General features: G+C 34.0%; 1 non-coding gene across 1 annotated transcript; it reads left to right on the top strand.

Annotated features, from left to right (window-relative positions):
• Positions 1-9624: 9624 nt before the first annotated feature.
• On the top strand, positions 9625-9731 carry LOC113271037 (U6 spliceosomal RNA). Its single transcript, XR_003322038.1, has one exon. It is a non-coding gene; the product is annotated as a U6 spliceosomal RNA (small nuclear RNA).
• Positions 9732-22057: the final 12326 nt, after the last annotated feature.

Raw genomic sequence — 22057 nt, forward strand, 5'->3', positions numbered from 1 at the left:
AGGTAGTAAGGACATAGTTGAACAGCATCATCAATCAACTGATTAAAATTGATATTTATACAATGCTGTATTAAAAATTAGCAGAATACCTATTCTACTCAAACTCACACAGAGCATTCACCAACATAGACCATATTCAATCTATAAAACATACCTTAACAAATTCAAAAGTATAGAAATCCACAGGTATGCTCTTGGACCACAAGGGAATTAAACTAGAAATCAAAAACAAAAATATAAGTAGAAACCTTCAAAATATTGTAATTAAAACAACACACTTTTACATAACCTTGGTAGTTCATGCCCATTCAATTCATGTTAATCTACTGTTGTTGAAAATTCCACTCACTAGAAGACATAATTTGTCGAAATAGCCCACGGTTAACAAATATTCATTAGAGAATGTTGCTCACCCCTTCTTGAACTAACTCTAACATAGCATCCATTTTTGGAGATGGGCAAGAGGAAAATCTTTTTCAATTTTTCTTAGTGTAATTTTATTTCTTCAGTATTGAAACATTCTTTTCTAAGTTGGTCAAGCTGTGATTTTCTTAATTATCTCCTGGGAATCAACACCTCAAACGGTAGCCACCGGCTGCTTAATAACTTCTTAAATTACATTTCTCATGCCATGTAAGCCTCAGTGATTTCACTGGTAATTATCATCTTCACCAACTCCTTTCTAGATGTCTTCACTCTAATCTTGATGGCTGCCAGAGCACTATCCAGTTCACCTTTACCTGGGGAACTTTTCTTTTCCATCTATTTTCCTTGTTCTGTAACAGTTTCTACAACATGCTTGCATTTTTGCTATTGATGTTGCTATTGTCATTTATACAGTATTAAAGGTAGTAGTTCAGTTTGAGAAATCCAAGTTGAGAACTGTGAGGACATTTTTAAGATTCTTTCAAATCTGAACTTCTATTATTCTTTTATACTTTGTAGATAGACAATTGAAGGACTGGGAAACTAGGAGAAAAGACACAAGGCCTTTCACCGACTTTAATTATTTGACTCTTCCTAAGCAGCTGCAATGTGTCAGGCACGATTCTAGGTACTTTACAATGTTTCGGCTGAAGCATTCAGATAATGCCTAACTGTAAATACATATTAAATAATGAGAGCTCATCAACGAAGAAATAACTGAAAGAAGGTCCTGAGATCACTCTTGCTAGAAATTATTACAATTACCATACTCATCTGTCTAAACTAGTTTAGAGATAGCCTCACCTGAAGGCAAGGAAATCGACCAGACAAGCTCTCAAGACAGCCCCCATCCATAATCTTCCAATAAAATAGACATTGGTCTGAATGCTTGATTCTTGTGGGTTAGAACAGAGGAAGAAACATTGCCATACCAATTTAGAGAAAATAAATTTGTTTTGATAGGTTTACTCTTCTTTCATTTAATTTTTCCCTCCAGACACTTTTTTCATTCCCTTTATTGAGTTTGTTTATATAGCAAGACCATGGTATTGAGCTCCTTTTCACTGAGACTTTTTTAAAGGGATACTGTGATGACTCAGAAGGTCAGTTGGGTTTAAATTAATTTTTGCAAGTTGCCTGTGCATATCAGAGTTTCTTAAATACCTCTTTTTTTTTAAAGATTTTATTTATTTATTCGACAGAGATAGAGACAGCCAGCGAGAGAGGGAACACAAGGGGGAGTGGGAGAGGAAGAAGCAGGCTCACAGCAGAAGAGCCTGATGTGGGGCTCGATCACGTAATGCCGGGACCACACCCTGAGCCGAAGGCAGACGCTTAACCGCTGTGCCACCCAGGCGCCCCTCTTAAATACCTCTTTTTAAAATGAATTATTTGATTATTTAAGCCAGGAGACAGAAAACAAAATGAGTAGAAAAGAAAAACTTACATTCTAAAAATGAAATGAAACCTAATAGGGTTTCAAGTGGTTATTAGTATCAACTCTTTAAGAAATAAACATTTGCTATCAATCTCATATCTTAGCCTATGGCAGAAATGATATTAACTTTGGATGTGTATCTACTAATAATTACATTGATTCTATTTATAATCTATCATCGTGTGGTTTTGACCTCTGTGCAATACCATGATATATTGTTATATCCAAAGAGCTTATTATAAATTAAAATTCCCACTAGCTATCTAGAATTGCTAAAAAATTGTTTGTTTACCCTTAGTTTGTATATTACTTTTCATTTAATATTAATTCTTTCAAGATAGGAAAAAAAAACATATAATTTCAACAATCTAAACCTAAATGCTAAGTGTATATTGCATCTGACTCTGGTTTCTCTTCTAGCTTTGACATTGGTCTGTTCCTTATGCTATCTTTCCACCCAAACTCATCAGTTCCTTTTGTTTTTATTTTTTTAGCAAAAGAATGACACATATGAAATTTCTATTTTAAAAGGATTGCTGAAATCTTACTCAGCTTTAGATTTCTAAGCAAAAATTTTCCTCTTAAAGGCCAATTACACTTAACGTTGAATTTCCTTTTATTCAAAGATATTTCCCAATCTGTCCTAAAAATAATAGCACCAACTGTAGCATTATTGGTTCACAAACTTGAGAGTTTCTTGGGTGAAATCTGAAAGTGGCCCCTGTACTCAGAGGGCAAGGAGAGATGGAAGAAAGAGGCAGACCACTCCAGAATGGTAGGTGGTAGGTTTAATAAACAAAGGAACTTGTATACAAGACTTGTCTTTGGTGGCCACAAGACGAGTAGATCTCTGTACCTGCCACCAGAATGTTATGCCATATAGTGGCCTTAACAGGTTTCAGTCATGTAAACCATTCAGATGGTCTCAACAAAACCTTACTCTGTCAAGGTTACCGCCTTGAAACAATTCCTAGTGTGGGAATGATGGGTGGTATGTACATTCCAAGGATAGAAGAGGGGATAAGGAGACTCCAATTCCCCAGGTCCAACTCACAGTTCAACAAGCAGTCACATTCTGGCAAAAATAGACAAGGCAAGAAACAACAATTGTTGGAGAGGATGTGGAGAAAGGGGATCCCTCCTACATTGTTGGTGGGAATGCAAGTTGGTACAGCCACTCTGGAAAACAGTGTGGAGGTCCCTTTAAAAGTTAAAAATTGAGCTACCCTATGATCCAGCCATTGCACTACTGGGTGTTTACCCCAAAGATACAGACGTAGTGAAGAGAAGGGCCATATGCACCCCAATGTTCATAGCAGCAATGTCCACAATAGCTAAATCGTGGAAGGAGCCGAGATGCCCTTCAACAGATGACTGGATTAAGAAGTTGTGGTCCATATATACAATGGAATATTACTCAGCAATCAGAAAGAACGAGTTCTCAACATTTGCTACAACATGGACGGCACTGGAGGAAATAATGCTAAGTGAAATAAGTCAAGCAGAGAGAGACAACTATCATATGATTTCTCTCATCTATGGAACATAAGAACTAGAATGATCAGTAGGGGAAGAAAGGGATAAAGAAAGGGGGGGTAATCAGAAGGGGGAATGAAACATGAGAGACTATGGACTATGAGAAACAAACTGAGGGCTACAGAGGGGAGGGGGGTGGGAGAATGGGATAGGCCGGTGATGGGTAGTAAGGAGGGCACATATTGCATGGTGCACTGGGTGTTATACACAACTAATGAATCATCGAGCCTTACATCGAAAACCGGGGATGTACTGTATGGTGACTAACATAATATAATAAAAAATCATTATAAAAAAAAAAACAAGCAGTCACATTCTTTCAGTGTCCTCTTCCCAAAAGCATCAAAACACAAACACACATACACACAAAACACATTTTTTTTGTGTTTTCTGTGTTACTGTGTTTCCTTTATTCATTAATAGAGTATATGATTTATTTGAATATTTTATAAACATTTGTCAATAAAATCAATTATAAGGGGAAACAGGCTGAAAATATAAGGAAATGAAGTAATTGATATATTTCATAGCTTAAATAAAATAAATATTAAAACATAAAATATACTGTATAAAGGGGTGGGACAATAAAGCAAAACTCAAAAAAGTTAGCACCTAAATTGAAAATAAATAAATTGGGAAGTGAAATAACGATTAGAAAACACCAATATTATAAAATACAAATATTGGATTTTTATTAAAAAGAAAAATCCATTTAGATACTCTGAGCATACATTGATATAGTTTCTTTTCAGTTTAATCTTTTTTTTATTATGTTATGTTAGTCACCATACAGTACATCATTAGTTTTTGATGTAGTGTTCCATGATTCATTATTTGCATATAACACCCAGTGCCCATTATAACACATGCCATCCTTAATACCCATCACTGGGCTACCCCCATCCCTCCAACCCCCTCCCCTCTGAAACCCTCAGATTGTTTCCTAGAGTCCATGGTCTCTCATGGTTCATCTCCCCCTCTGATTTCCCCTACTTCAGTTTTTCCTTCCTTCCCCTAATATCCTCCATGCTATTCTTATGTTCCACATACAAGTGAAACCATATGATAATCTTTTTTTTTTAAGATTTTTATTTTTTTATTTGCCAGAAAGAGAGAGAGTTAGCACAAGCAGGTGAAGCAGCAGGCAGAGGGAGAGGCAGACTTCCCTGCTGAGCAAGGAGCCCGATTCAGGACTTGATCCCAGGACTCTGGGAACATGACCTGAGCCAAAGGCAACACTTAACCAACTGAGCCACCCAGGCCTCTCAGTTTAACTAATTCTTTTTGAGTAATTATAACAGGTTCTGTGATAAGTAACAAAGACACAAAGATTAATTAACAGGTTAAAAATTAAGAGGAGGAAGAAGAATCAATACACTGTTAAGCATCTTCATAATCATCATACAATTTACCTTATACCAAGCTTTTACTTTGCATTTTTCTTTTATTCTCACGATTATCTATCACAACCTTATGAGGCAGTTATGTTTATTATGCCTGTTTTATAGATGAGGATACTGAGGCTTAGAGAAATCAACAAAATTCTCAAGGTAAAAAACAGACCAAAACTAGGTCTGTTTGAATCCATGTTGCAATTTTACATAGTACACTACTTGGTATATAGAAAACATTCTTTAAGTATTAACAATTTTATCACGCTTATTATTACTGTTATTGTCTTATTATGTAACTATTAGAGAATTCAACAAACCTTTATAACAATAAATGTACATACAGGTTTCTGCAAAAGATGCCTTGGTAGAATGTTGACTTTGGTTTTTTCATATTTATCTATAAATTATTAAGGAAGCTTCTGAATAAAAAATTAAAATAAAACTTGAAATATCTGATGACTTGCATGGGGCCTAAAAATAGGTTGAAGAGTAAAAAATATGTTAGTCCACTACCCAGCTTGGTAAGTTTTAAACATTATTATCAGTATTGTCAATACTAATATTATTGCATCATTTGAAATAACAACATATTTTGATACTTTGTAGCTAGCATTTCTACTTGACAACATGAAAAGATAAAGTCTGGCCTAATCAGCATGCCAGTTTATTAAATATTGAAGGCTTATTTTTCACATTTGTTGTTAATAAAAACAAAGACACGTTGAAACTATAACACAAGGTACAAGGTAACATGAAGTTTGTTAAAATATTAGAATATATTGTAATAAGTAGAATATTAGGGAAGGTTAAAATGTCTAGGTAAAAGAGAAACCTATATATGCATACAAAAAACGGTATATGTAGGGGAAGAGAACACTAAAAATAATCCAATATTAAGATATGTTTTGTCATTTTAAAATTATTACTATAATTATTTTAATCTGGAGAAAAATGCATATTTTTTTCATTGCTAACATATTTCTGTGTTTCATGCCATCTTATTAAGGGGAATTTAGAAATTTGGGGAGGAAATTTAAAACTTATTGTCTCTAAGAGAGCTCTTAACCAAGTTTTGGAGTTCACTTGTTAATTAATGATAAACTCTCCGCCATCAAGATATAGAATAAGAAATCATTGGCAGTGACAACACTCCATTGAATAATTTGAAACTTGCTTTCAGTTGGGCTGATGTGATTAATTAACCCATCAGCAAGCTCAGCTGTCTGATGAACAGTAGCTGTGCAGCACTGAATCTCAAGGAGAACTTGAACTTTTCGAGGACCTTGAACTGAAATTTCTTCTCAGATAAGTGGCCTAATTGAATTTCAATGAATTGGAAATCAAAGCTTTCTAGACTTTTAAATTTGTTAGTACAATTCTCTTTCTTTTAATATTTTTCCCCTCAAGTGTTACAAGTGTGTATCAGATCATATATCTTGAAATCTTTGGAGATTGAAACTTCCCAGAATAAAATTGTTTGCTTTATTTTAAATAAACTTTTTGATGAGGCTCATTTAAACTCTTATTAGTAACCATTCATTACATTTATTTGCAGTTTACTATATTAAAGTAATAGAAATAATCTTTTTTAAAAGGTGTACAACACTAAGTTGTATACTTATTATTTATTGTTAGTCTGAAAACAAATGCAAAAAGCCACCTGTGACTTGTTGACAATAGAGATATGTTGACTCCATACCCAGATGTTTTGATTCAGATAGAATGAAGTAGAGGCAATGAAGTTTGTTTTGAAAATCATCTCAGGGGATTTAAATCCATAGCTAACTTTGTAAGCATAAGGAACTTTAGTGATGGTTTAAGTTTCTTTGAATAATGTCATATTGCTATTTAAAATCTATTTTCATCTGTTTGTCTGTATTTTTGTTAGGAATTTACTGAAACTGGGGTGCTTGGCTGGCTCAGTCAGTAGAGCATGTGACTCTTGATCTCAGGGTCATGAGTTTGAGCCCTATGTTGGGCATAGAGATTACTTAAAATTTAAATTTAAGAAAGGAATTTACTGAAACTTCAACAATCTGTCCTATTCAGAGTTTCCATGTGATTTGTCAATTATAATTGAAATAATAGTAACATTCCAACAATTCTAAGGAATTTACTAAGTCAACAACATGATGCTTCCTCTATTCATAAAGTGATTATATTTAAAGCGTCACATACTGTTGGTTGAAACTCAGTTTAAACACAAGAACAGAAATAAATGCCACAGTGAATGAAGCAAATGAAGCAAATGTTCTAATACAATATCTCCCTTAAAGTGGATCTGAGTTATTTAATGTGAGAACATAGTTGTTATTATCCGTAGTATCAACTACATTGGAAAAGTAGGTGCAATAGAACATAATTTCTCTTAACGATATAGAGTTCCATTAAAAAGCTTTAACTCTGTGGTTGAAACTGTAGGTCAGCTAACACTAATGCCCATTTCCCAAACATTTATACCCTCTACTTACCTCCAATTTATATGAAGTAAAAGCTAAATACTTTTTAATTCAGTCTCATTTGTAGCCAAGTGTCAAGTAATGAGTTCTGACAAAAAAGCACATTTAGATGGATTAGGATATAAATGGGATGCCTGAAGATATGGCAACTTGCAATCTTGTGGGAAAGAACAACAGAATCATAGAAATGCCAGCCTGCCTATATTGAGTCAGTGAATCAGCTCCTACAGGAAAAAAAAAGTCTTGTTATTTGAGAAAAGAAGACTTCTTTATGACACAGTGTTATTTAGATCTTCTCTTGCAACCAAAAATATTTCTACCTAATATTCAAACATCCCTAATTTATCCCATTCAGTCATATAAGAATCAAAGTCATCTTGCTTCATTTAAAAAGGAATAAGCTTCTAGAGATTTTATTTCTGAAAAACTGGTATACATAGTCAGTGCTACAGTCTTTGAATATTTAAAGTGTTACTCTTTGTGGAATCTTTTCCACCAGTGATTGCTAATCATTAAGGTTAGAACACAATATTCTCATAATAGAATAATATTCATATATCCAGCTCATTGAATAGGTCTTTGTATTAGCTTATCTATGTAATGAGATTCCCATCTTTACACATAAAGTCCATCTGTATTCATAATGTATGTTTTGCCTGGGATGTTTAAGCATCTAAAGGTGATTCCAAAGTTGCCCAATGTGTGTGTGTTTGTTTTTAATTATCAGCCCCTGATAACTGAGATATGTGATATAATGATTTATTTTTGCTGCAAATGCCTAGCTTGTTGATTCTTTGGCATTAGCAAACAGAGAGTGATTAGAAAATAGTTCTTAAGCACTTCCAGTTAGAATCTAAACTAACAGAAGCAAAAAGAAGGAAACATCACAATTTCTCTTAATAACTCATGATAGCCATGTATAGTGACATCTGTCTTAAATTACTTGTGCTCTAATTTCACTCAATCTCCCCTTTTTTGTACAGTTTTCAGAACCAGTAACTATCTGATCAGCAGCATTTATATTCTTCAAGCTGGTTACTGGAGTTGCAACCAGTGGACGTTAATGTAGAGAGTTGAATGAAAATAAAAGGAATGGGCATGATTTCTTTTCTTTTCCTTCTTCTTTTTTTTTTTTGGATATCATGTAAAAATCTGTTGAAATGACTATATCTTTTTTCAATACTTTGTTTTAATATCATGGAATTTATTTTCCACATATATAGAACTTATATGAGCTAAGTAATATTGGGAGGTCCTTTGACATTTGTCAAATATCAGATGTGATAATTTGTAAATGACATACATTTTTATGTATGAACATAATTCATAACAAAATGCTGAAACCACTTGAAGTAGGTATAGGATGCCTACTAAAGCAGATATTTAAAGAAAGGAATTGACAATGATCAATAATTGTGGTGCTAGGTACTTTCTCACATACATAATACTGAAAAGAATAGGCACTATTACAATTACTATTTTAGAGTAGCTTGGAAAGGCTAAGGTACACACTCAATGCCAAATAGCTAGTAAGCAGAGAAGCCTGATTTTAGACCCTATATGATACCAGAGTCAGTGTTGTTTCACAGACCCTTAGAAGTTTTTTTTAACCTATTTTCAGAGTTTCTGTTTTTACAAAAAAGTTAGACTATTCCAAACTTTAAATGTATTTGGTTTAAATTAACATTAAGCCAGCACAGTTGCTCATACTTAATAGATGGCCAACATTTTAAAAAATATTTGCTAAAATAAAAGGTATTTTAGCCATACCTAGCTTAGAAACTATAAAATGTAGTGATCACTTCCAGTTTAATATGTGTATATTGTCCAGTTTTCCTTGGTAGAAGTCAATATCTTATAATGGTTTAGAACACGTGTTTTGGAGTTGTCCTCCTAGAGGTAAAATTTTGGTTCTGTCACTTACTAGCTCTGTAACTCAGAGAAGAATTTAACCTTTTGTGTTCAATTTTCTCAGGTGTGAAATATTAGTGATTATTGGACCTATTGTTGATTCTTATTTTCTTCTGGGCAGGCCAAACTCTTTGGAATAATGAAAAGAATAAGAAATTAATCTAAGCAACAGGCTGTCTAAATAATCCATTATCAAGGCATGAGGAGAGTGAGCATCTTCCATTTCTCAGTCATTAATTCCATTCTTAGAGCTGCATTGGTGAAGCAATGGGATTATATTACCATCAGATTTGTTTATTTATATTTTTTATGTAGGCTCCATGCCCAGCATGGAGCCCCATGTGGGGCTTGAACTCAATGACCTTGAAATCAAGACCTGAGCTTCAATCAAGAGTCAGATGCTTTGCTTACTGAGCCACCCAGGTGCCCCAACCATCAGACTTTAAAAGTACACTAGTTTGTGCTCACTTTGGAAGCACATATACTAATATTGGAATGACACAGAGAAGATCAGCATGGTCCCTGTGCAAGGATGACAAGCAAATTCATGAAACATTCCATATTTTTATAGAAATAAATCAGTCAGGGAAAGATAAATACCATATGATTTCACTCATATATTGAATTTAAGAAACACAACAAATAAGCAGAAAAAATAAGAGAGAGAGAGAGAGAGGGAGAGAGATCAAGAAACAGACTCTTAACTATAGAGAACAAACTGATGATTACCAGAGGGGAGGTGGTGGAGGGATGGGTGGGGGGAGGTGGAGGGATGGGTGACATAGGTGATGATTAAGGAGTACAGCTATTGTGATAAGCGCCAGGTGTTGAATTACACTGTATATTAATTAACTGGAATCAAAAACTTAAAAACATACACTGGTTTGACCAGAGTCGTGACTGGGGGGAGTAACAAGTAACAAGTAACAAGCAGGTTTCTAGTGTGGTATGGGAAAAACAATGAATGAGTCAGGAAGTTAATCCTGGGTTTTGAGATAAGTTTTGAATATAGGGTAGCTTTGACCTAGACAAAGAAGGAAAACATATATTAGGTAAGAGGAATATAATATATAAAAATCTATAGAAATAAACCAACATAATATTATTTTTGAAGAAATACAAGTAAATATGGGTGGATGGTGCACAAACTATATGTGGCAGGACATGAGAGTAGAAGTGTAAGTAGGGATTGAATCATTAAGGGTATTGGTGTCAAACTAAAAATTCATTCTTTATATTTAAAGTGACTAGAGCAGAACCAGATTAGAGACAATGAGACCATTTAAGAGACAATGATAGGAAGAAATTAATAACGAACTTTATCAATTTTTTCATATTTCATTATGACCTTTTTAACAACCCTCTTTTATCTTTCATTATTTTATCTCTTACAACAAAACTAGCTGATAGCCAATGAGTGACACAGCAAAAATGTTTGTGGCAAAACTACCTCGAATGCTGATTAAGATGTGGTTCTTTTTTTTTATAATAATTTTTTATCATGTTATGTTAGTCACCATACAGTACAGTACAATTTTTGATGTAAAGTTCCATGATTCATTACTTGCATATAACACCAGTATATGTAGTCATTAACCACTATTTTAAGACCACCGTGGCTACTGGTGTCTAGACCATTATGAAGGCTAGGTAACAAATATTTATATAATAAAAAATGGGAACTTTGTTAATGGAGAAATGAAACCAAAAAACCCCCCACAAAAAAACAAACAAAAAAACCCAAAACGCATAACATATAGCCAATGATCTTGTAACAGCTTTGAACAGTGATAGGTGGTAGCTATATTTGTGGAGAGCACAGTACAATATATAAGGAAACTGGATCATTATGTTGTACACTTGAAACTAATGTCACATTGTGTCAACTATACTCAAATAAAAAAAAGTAAAACAAAACAAAAAAGAGACAATGATAGGAATCTAAGCAAAAAACAACAGGGGTATCAGAAAAATCCCTTTATTTATGTTTGTATGTTTGACTGTATCTAATGAAAATAGAGGAAAGAAGGAATGGAAGAAGAAACCAGACTGCCATTTTACTACCAAGGGAATTGGGTTGGTGGGGAGGAAAAATACTATTTATGTTATTTGATTTGGTATTGTAGGTATGTTTTATTTTTCTAAAAGAATTGTATATATAAAAAGTCAGTAAATTAGAAGCCCGTTTATTAATTTTTTCTGCTTGAAAAATACATCATCTCACTTCAAATTTGCAGTTACTTTCCATTATACACATATACAAGATAAGGTATGACATCCTACATTTTAGCTATTGTTACTTGTGCTTTGGTTGTCATATTCAAAGAAATTGTTGCCAAGACCAATGTCAAAGGGCTTTTTCTCTGTTGTCTTCTAGGAATTTTACAGTTTCAGGTCTTATGTTTAGGTCTTTAATACATTGTGAATTAATTTTCGTGGATGGTATAAGATAGGGTTCCAATTTAATTCTTCTGCATGTGGTTATCCACTTTCTCCAGCATCATTTATTGAAGAGACTATCCTTTCTTCACTGAGTCAAATATTGGCTCCTTTGTTAATTATTAGTTGGTTCCCTTGTCGAGTGTTAGTTGATCCTGTATGTGAAGGTTTATCTGGAGGCTCTCTGTTCTGTTCTATTGGTTTTTTTTGTCTGTTTTTAACACCAATACTGTACTGTTTTGATTGCTATAGCTTTGTAATATAGTATGAAATCAGGAAACGTGATACCTATAACCTTGTTCTCCTTTCTTAGAATTGTTTTGACTATTCAGTCATTTGTGGTTCCATACAAATTTTGGAATTATTTTTTTCTTTTTCTGTGAAAATGTTATTGGAATTTTGATAGGAATTACATTAAATCTATAGATGGCTTTGAGTGGTATGGACACTTTGTTTTTACTTTTATTTTTTTTAAGTTTATTTTATTTATTTGAGAGGGAGAGAGAGAGAGAGAGTGGGGAGGGGCAGAGGGAGAAGGAGGGAGAGAATCTTTAGCAGGCTCTATGCCCAGGGCAGAGCCAGACACAGGGCTCTATCTCATGACCCTGAGATCATGACCTGAGCTGAAATCAAAAGTTGGGTGCTTAACTGACTGAGCCACCCAAGCACCCCTGGACACTTTTAATAATATTAATTTTTCCAGGGCAACTGCCTGGCTCGGCTAGTAGAGCATGCAACTCTTAATCTCAGGGTCATGAGTTCAAGGCCAAATTGGGCATACAGCTTACATTAAAAAAATAATATTAATTTTCCTAATACATTAGCATGGAACATCTTTCTATTTTTTTGTGTCTTTTTAAATTTCATTTATGAGTTTTTTAGTTTTCAGTGTACAGATATTTACCTCTTTGGTTGAATTTATTCTTTTTTTTTAAAAGATTTTATTTACTTACTTGAGAGAGAGAAAGAGAGAGAGAGAGAATGGGGAGGGGAAGGCCAGAAAGAGAGAGAGGGAGAGAGATAGAGAGAGAGAAGCAGACTCCCCGCTGAGCAGGAAGCCCAATTTGGGGCTCTATCCCAGGACCCGGAGATCATGACCCAAGCTGAAGGCAGACGCTTAACCAACAAAACCAACTAGGTGCCCCTGGTTAAATTTATTCTATTTTATTGTTTCGATGCTGTCGTGATGGAATTGTTTTCTTTATTTTTTTCAGATATTTTATTGTTAATGTATAGAAACATAAATGATTTTTGTATGTTGATTTTGTGTCCTACCACCTTCTTGAATCCATTGATTAATTCTCATAGTTCTTTGGTGGTCTTTGGGGTTTCTATGTATAATGTCATGCCACTTGCAAACAAAGGAAATTTTTCTTCTTCTTTTCTGATATATATGCCTTTTGTTTATTTTTCATTCTTGATTGCTTTGGCTAGGACTTCTAGTACTATGTTGAATAGGAGTGGTCATAGTGGGCATGCTTGCCTTATTCCTGATCTACAGGAAAATGTTCCAAACTATCACTATTGAATATGATATTAGCTGTGGGCTTGCCATATATAGTCTTTATTATGCTGAGGTATGTTTATTCAATACCAGATTTGTTGATTTTTTTTTCTTGACAGGATGTTTTACTTTGTCAAATGCTTTTCCTGCATCTATTGTAATGATCATATGGTTTTTGTCTTTAATTCTATTAATGTGGTGTATTACATTTATTGATTTGTGTATGTTGAACCTTCCCAGGGTTAAATCCTGCTTGATCATGGTGTATAATCTTCTTAATGTGCTGTTGAATTTGGTTTCCTAATATCTTGCTGAGAATTTTTGCATCTATATCCATCTGGTATATTAGTCTGTGTTTTTCTTTACTTAGAGTGTCCTTTTCTGGCTTTGGTATCAGGACAATGCTGGCCCCATAAAATGAGTTTGAGACAGTTTCCTCCTCTTCAATTTTTGGAAAAGTTTTTTATTAATATTGAGTTAATTAATTTATTTGAGAGAAAGAGAGAGAGAGTGAGCAAAAGAGAGAGCACAAGCCAGGGGGAGAGGCAGAGGGAGAAGCAGACTTCCCACTGAGCAAGGAGCCTGATGTGGGGCTCTATCCCAGCGTCCTGGGATCATGACCTGAGCCGAAAGCAGATGCTTAACCCACTGAGCTACCCAGGTGCACCAATTTTTGGAAAAGTTTCATATGGATTGGCATTAATTCTCTTTTAAATATTTGTTAAAATTCATCAGTGAAACTATCTGGTTCTGGACTTTTGTTTGTTGGGAGGTTTTGATTACTGATTTAATCTCAAAGTTTTTCATTTTAAATGTATAGGCAAGTTACTAAAATTTATGTTAGAAATAAGTGATATCAGAGGTCATTTTTAATCACACCTATTTGGTTTCAGGTTGTCACAAAGCATAACCACTTTTTTCCACTTCTTCCACCATTCTAGGCAAAAACACCTCAATAAAAATATCACCAGAAACACAGTAACTCTGAGATTTCCAAATGGAACAAATTGCAAACAGAATCTATCTCATTACCGTCAGAACCCAGATGCCTTAAAGCAAGCAATGGATATACATTAGATAAACATGATACATTTCACAAATCCCTAAAATATTCTTATTTCACATGCATAAAATTAACAGGATTCTTATTTCAATTCAGTTCCCAAAATGCTACAGTCAGAAAAGATATACTTAACTACATGTGCGTCAACATTGTCTTTTTATATGAATTACATTAATCATTTAAAACAAAGGGGCCCAGACTTTCACAGAGGCAACTATTAAAAATGGATTCTCCTATCAAATTTATAATGAATACTTGCTTCTGTTATTAAAGAAGATAAATTAACCAGTATGGAAGAATTAAAAATAAGATAATAATATATCATATTCATCATTTTACCCAGACTTCTATCAGTAATATCCCTTCCTTGTTTTAAATATGAATATAATTTGCATAGTTATATTTTAAAGTTGTAAAAAAAGTAGTAAAGTAGTAAAAACAACATTTTTATATTGTTAAGAACAGAAGCACCATTTTGTTGTATTTTTTTAACATAAAACTTAATGAAACTATGTCTCTGTGAACAATTGGTTTAATAATTTTGACCTAACTAGTGGGCCAAGCACCTTTTTTCAGCTCAATATAACTGTCAGAAAAATTAATTTACCAAATTTTTTATGGTTTTTTTCTGAACTGATCTTTTTATAACTGAATATGCAAGTAAATTCATCAAAAAAATATTTGTATATGTCATTTGGTGAATAAAATGCCATGTAAACAGATTCTCAAGTGAATGGTGTGTGTGTGTGTGTATTTCCAAGAAAGATAAAAGCTGGAAAAGAGAAGAGATCAGCTAGAAGAAACCATGACCTTGCAATTAGAGTGAACCTCAAACTATAACATGGTATGGGAAAATCAGAAGATAAAAGATGCAGGGGTACCTGGGTGGCACAGCGGTTAAGCGTCTGCCTTCGGCTCAGGGCGTGATCCCGGCGTTATGGGATCGAGCCCCACATCAGGCTCCTCCGCTATGAGCCTGCTTCTTCCTCTCCCACTCCCCCTGCTTGTGTTCCCTCTCTCACTGGCTGTCTCTATCTCTGTCAAATAAATAAATAAAATCTTTAAAAAAAAAAGAAGATAAAAGATGCAGTACATAATATAAAGTCCTAGATTTTCATTTGTGTCATGACCCACAATTTGTGTGAATAACGAAAAACTGGGCATTTAGCATTGGGACATTTTTTTTCCAAAGGTAATCCCACAATAAAGCTAAATATTGGATTGACGGTTGTAATACAATTGTTCAAGTTTACTTGAGAAGTTCAGTGATCATTTGTTATTTTTGTTTTTTTGTCCATTACTCACCCACTTACCATCTTAAGTGCCTAATGACCTTTCTTGCTTTATAAACATGCAACAGAAGACAAATGAACCAACATTTGGGGCTGGCTGACCTTTTCTGGATTTCTGAGGCCTTAAACTCTCATTTATTTTTCCTCTACAAGTGTATAAATCAAAATAAGGCAGGTTATACAATGAAGAGTTAACTTTGCCAGTGACATATATTTATGTCTTCATTGAAGAAAAATCTACATGACAGCCATTCCTTTCCTGTCCATTGACATTGCAGTGATTTATAAACAAGTGGTAGAAGCACTTCAGATTTGGATGATTTTATCCCTTAAATAAAAAGGATTTTGGTCTTCAAAGTGAAAATAAGCACAATCAATAATTATCTTTTTCTTGTATACTACTTAAATTGTATGAGCTCTGATTTAAGTGGAAACTATAATTGGAATAAGGCAAACACATCTATTGACAAACATGAAGCCTGATTGGCATTATGATCCCACCATTGCTTATATTCTACTCTATTTTACTACCATTTATTTTTTGTTGTTTTATAGTAGTTTCTTGCATTTTTTAAATTATTTTCCACAAGTAGACTGTAATATACATGCCCTATTTCTCCTTTGCTGCTGTTTACTGGAGCCGATCTTTAAGAAAAATAAAATACCAGGGCTCTACATTTTCAATAAAGTTTGATATAATTTAATAGTTAAAAAGTCCTAATTCTCTGAATATCTCTTGCCATTTCACCAAAAGAGTAAAAAAAAAATCACATTATTCATTTGATTATGGACTTGCAGAATACAAAACATCATTTCTTCAACAATTCAATTACCTAGCTGAACATAATTATTCGATCAGTGAATCTAGAGATGGTATAGAAATGACTATCGAGAAAACAGCCACACCGTCTTTGAAAAAATAATATTATGGCTAAAGAAGAATATTTCCCTATTGATTGGCCTGTTTCATAGTTAACACAAAGCAGAAGCTGATGTGTGGAGTTTGTTTTGATAGGTAAAAAAATCTTAATTTTTAAATTGTTTTTTAACTGTGTCTTGTAAATATTTTTACATCTCCCAACAAGTTTGTGGACATTTATGATTGTTTTAGCAGTGTTCATCATCATTTTTCAATTGTCTGGGGATTCATATGTTTCTTAAGAAGCTGACTCCATGCACATACACACACACACACACACACACACACACACACACATTTAATTTTTTTTAAAGTAAACTCTATGCCCAATGTAGGACTCAAACTCACAATCTTGAGATTAAGAGTCACATGTTCCAGTGACTGAGCCAGTCAGGTGCCCCTTCATCCATATATTCAAGGGGAAATCATGAGGTAGTGTAAGCTGATCAGTGTGTTGCTTCTCTCTGGGTACATTGATCTAAACTGATTTGGTCCGTTTTCATACCTTAAGCTTTTTTACTTGCAACTCTGGGACAAATAGCTTACAAAGCCCTACGCAAGCTCCACCTTTGTTAACTCTGACTTTATCACCTATTACACTCTCCCTTCTTTTTCCACTCCAGACACACTGATCTCCTTGCTATCTCGAATAAGTCAGTCACATTTTTGCCATAAGCATCTTTGCACCAGTTGTTTCCTGTACCTATAATACTCTTCCCACAGATAACTGCAAGGCTGATCTCCTCATTACATCAAGTTTTTGCTAAAATTTACCTTCTCAATGAAGTCTACTCTGAAGACACCATTTAAAGAATCAACCTATCCCAGAACTCCCAACCATTGTCTGTTTTATGATATATATTTATAGTAAAATGGCTTTATTTATCCCTCATGGTACTAACCCTAATGAAGGACAAATCAAAGATATTAAACAAATACTGGTTGGATTATTTTGTGAATATAATAAACCCAAGTAAAATCAATGAAATATTTATCAGTTCAAGCTAGGAAAATGAACATAAACAAGAACATACCAGGGAGTCATTTTCATATGGGTATAAATGTGATTCACACACACAGACACTCAATGTAGGACATATTTTAAGTTGTGTTTTATGAAAATTTCTCAGAATCTACTTGAGAGAGTGAAAAAGAGGACAAAGAAAGGGTTGAACAGGTGGGGTGCTAGGCTCTCAGTATTTGTTTAGTAAGAAAGGCAGAAGGTAGAAGGAGGGTTCACTACCAATACATAACTTGGAAATTTGGAAGGAATGTGGCTATACTGTAGGTATTAGATATATGATCATTGCTATATTCTGAAGTGAATAATAATTTTTTTCTGGATCAATTTCACAATTATAAAATCATAGTATATTTTGTTTACACTTAGGGACAAAATATTTCAAGACACTGTTAGAGTTAGTTGTATGCCCAAAAATATAAAAATAAGAGCCCAATTTCATAATGCATTGAAGTTAAGAGAGTCCTTTCACTTGCTAAATGATTTACCAGTACCAAGTTTTCCACATATTAGCAGAGTGATACTGACACACAGAAAGGGAAAACAGAGAAAGCCTTTATCAGTGTCGTTTTCTGATCATTTGGAATTATAGAATATATTCTCTCAAAGGAATGGTACTCTACCATGTACTATGGATTCTTAGAGTGATGGTTAAGTGGATGGTTTACCAATAGATCACAACAAAAGGAAATTTTTTTTATTTTTAAAGCAATGCTAATTTTTATCTATCTTTTTTTAAATTTTTTTTATTACATTATGTTAGTCACCATACAGTACATCCTTGGTTTCTAATTTTTATCTATCTTAAATTACATTCACTTATTCATTCTCACATACACACAAAACATGTGTGTGTGTGTTTATATGTGTGACTTCCCACCTTGTTTGTTAAATTATCATGAGGATTCAATTTTTTATGATAAAAATGTGCTCTATCTTGGCATCATATAATAACATAAATAACTTATCTTTGACATAAATAACTATTTGAAATGCTTCTCAGTAACTATAGTCTCCCTGAGATGTGAATTTTGACAACAATGTGAAAACTGTGTGCCCAACTCTTTTTATCTTTATGATTTACTAATATCTTTGACAATTAAGCTGATATTTGTACAAAGAATCTATCTTATAAAAATATTGGAATCTTTCACTTAGAAATAACAAGTACATTCAGTCCCTGGTGTGTTTTTTCAAGAACAGGGATAGTTGCTTTTTTGACAATTTGCAGCTACAGCATTTATACTCATTACAAAGCAGATGAAAATAATCTACTTACAAAAACAGCATAAACCTTTAACTAGCAACGATTACCTTCTAAGTTGTTATTATTATTATTACTATTATTATTATTTTAGAAGATACAACAGCCTGACACAAGATCCCAAATGACATACTATCTCTCAATTTCCACTTACTCTGATTTAAAAAGAACATCATTTTTCCCTACTCACTCCCAGTAGCCTTTTTGGAGTTATACAACAGATGTTTTGTCACCCACCTAGTCACATGATTGCTTTTCACTCCAGTGAACATATTTTGGAAACAAGCTAATGAGGCGATCTGTAACAAACACACTTGGTCCCCTTTGGCTGATATTTCTTTGCTGATGTGATTTATCCTTCATTGTTAATTAAATAAAAATAAGCAGCAATTGCTTTCCCAGTATTGTACATTCAGAAATAAATCTGTGTAATGTGGTGTATAAATGTGTTTTTTTTAAATGTTCAAGTTCAAGTGATGAACTTTAAGTCTGTGCTAATTGTTTAAATGAGGGCACAGACATTTATGAAGACCCAAGCTCATTATAAGAAGCACCACTGTAATAAAAGTATGTTCTTAATGAAACCCTCTCTCCATTTATATGATATGAGCATTTTGGTTAATCCTGGGGTTTATGAACCAACATATCCCTGTTGAAAATGCTAATGATCTAATGTAATTGGCATTATCTACATAACAAGTGAGTAGACATGCTTATCTCCAGTATGTGGTAAGTTATATCTAACGACCAGCCTTTTGTTTACCTATGTAAGTGACAAGAAATCCCAGCCCCAGGTACCGTCAGTCATTTGCTCTGAGCTAATGCTTTTTCTTAATAGACAATTTAAAAAAATAAAAATACAAGATGGTATGTCTTGCAGAATAATAAGTATTCAGGGAATTAATAATTTTAGGATCAATTCTCTGGTTAAAAGTTATTTCTATTATATAATGAAATTGGTTGAAATGTTTTTTTAATTTTTGTTTTGGTACCTACAAAGTTTTGCCTTTCAGATACCCCTATTGTATTGCATCCTCTTAATCTCTACCTCTTCTGGGAAGGGTCCATAAAAGCCTCATGGGTAAACTCTGAGAAAGATGGGTAAGAGGAAGAGGTTGGGAGTCTCCCTAGAAAGGGAAAATAGGCTGAATTAGGTCAAGCTATTAGATGTAGAAGTTTTAAGACTATGCTTCCTAAGTTTTTGTATTTAATGAGTGAACACAAGCTTAAAAAATAATTGAGAATGACAGTATTCCTAAGGTGATTTTTGGTGGTGGTATTTTCCAGGAGAGACCAATAAAACAACATGAAAAATAAACCAATAATACTTTTGCTGTGGTTGGGCCAATGATCTCCATTGCCTCCCTCAAAAGCATCCACGTTAAGCATACCTAAGGAAAAAATGTTCTTACTGTGCAAATGGCTCCTTTCTAACCATTCATTGCTCCAAGATCCTCTTAGAATTTCTAGAAACATCACTAACCGTATCCTATCACCTCTCTTAATAAAAGAAATAGTATTTTATCACTAATAATGTAAGAATGGTAGAGTCTTAGGACATTTCCTGGAAGTTTAAATCCAACATATACAAATCTGAATTCTGTTTCTATACCAAGGTACTTATTCCATCCCTGAATAGGTTTCTTGGGCTAGAAACCTGAGACTCACCAGGGCTCATTCTTCTTCCTCAACCTCCAATATTTAACTGGTCACTAAGTCCAGTCAGTTCTATCTCCTTGTTATCTCTTGAATCTGTGCACTTCAGTAGCTTTCTTTTTACATTTTTATTATTTAAGCATAGTTGGCATACAATGTTATATTTGTTTTAGGTGCAGAATATAATGATTCAACAATTCTACATGTTCTGCAATGCTCACCACAAGTGTAGCTACCATCTGTCACCATAATATTATTACAATCTTATCGACTGTATTCTCTATGTTGTACCTTTCATCTCTGTGACTTTTTTATTTTATAACTGGAACTCTGTAACTTTTAATTCCTTTCACTTATTTTGCCATCCTCTACCCCCCTGGAAGCCATCAGTTTGTTCTCTGTATTTATAAGTCTGTTTCTGTTTTGTTTGTTTGTTCTTTTGTTTTGTTTAGATTACACATATAAGTAAAATCATATGGTATTTGTCTTTCTCTGACTTATTTTTTAAAGACTAATTTTATTTATTTATTTGAGAGAGAAAGAGAGAGGGTGAGCATGAGTTGGGGGGGGCAGAGGGAGAGGATCTCGAGCAGACTCTGGGCTGAACACGGAGCCTGACTTGGGGCTCGATCTCATGACCATGAGGTCATGACCTGAGCCAAAATCAAGGGTTGGTTGCGCAACTGACTGAGCCACCAAGGTGCTGCTTATTTTGCTTAGTGTAATACCCCCTAGGTCCATCCATGTTGTTGCAAATGGCAAGATCTCATTCTTTCTTATAGCTGAGTAATATTCTGATATTATCCAGTATATATATATACCACATCTTTATCGATTCATCAGTCAATGGACATTTGGGCTCTTTCCAAAATTTGGCTATTGTAGATAATGCTGCTGTAAACATTGGGGTGCATGTATCCCTTCAAATCAGAATTTCTGTATCCTTTGAGTAAATACTGAGTAGTAAAATTGCTGGGTTGTAGGATAGTTCTATTTTTAATTTTTGAAGGAACCCCACAGTGTTTTCCATTGTGGTTCCCATAATTTGCATTTCCACCAATAGTGCACCAGTATTCTTTTTTCTCCACATCCTCACCAACACTTTTTTTAAATTTATTTTTTATCTTTTTATTTCTGTTAAAGGTCTTTTCCTAGTATTTTTCTTAAGGCTCTTATTCTGTCTAGGACTGTGTTAGAATTAGCAGATAAATTATAAGCTATTGAGTTAAATCTAAATTCCAGATGAGCAATGAATCATTTTTAGCATAAGTATGTCCCAAAATATTGCATGGGACATACTTACAATACAGAAAAAAATCTACTGTTCAAGTGAAATTCAACTTAGTGTCTTATATCTTTATTTGCTTAATTCGGCAATCCTTGACTAATTGCAAAAAAGTCTTTTTCTAGCCAATGTCCTTTCCAGTCCTCCTTCAACTGTCCCTCCAGTCCCATGATTATCCTCCTAAAACATAAATTTCAGTACAGCAATGTCTTACTGAAAAGAGAAACATCCTTTGACTCCTCATTCTCTGTAAATTACTTCTAAATCACAGAGCTTGAATTCTAAGGCCATTGGCAATCTGGTTTTAACATATCTTGGAGCTATGCCATCTATCACAGGTCTCCAGGCCTCAGGTACGTTGTACCACACTGGGCTTCTCATTGTTGCTTGAACTCATGTAGAGTTTGTACATGTGATTTCCTTTATGTGAAATGCCCATTCCTGCTTCAT

The sequence above is a fragment of the Ursus arctos genome, chromosome X, assembly GCF_023065955.2.
Source record: "Ursus arctos isolate Adak ecotype North America chromosome X, UrsArc2.0, whole genome shotgun sequence".
NCBI classification, from domain to species: domain Eukaryota; kingdom Metazoa; phylum Chordata; class Mammalia; order Carnivora; family Ursidae; genus Ursus; species Ursus arctos.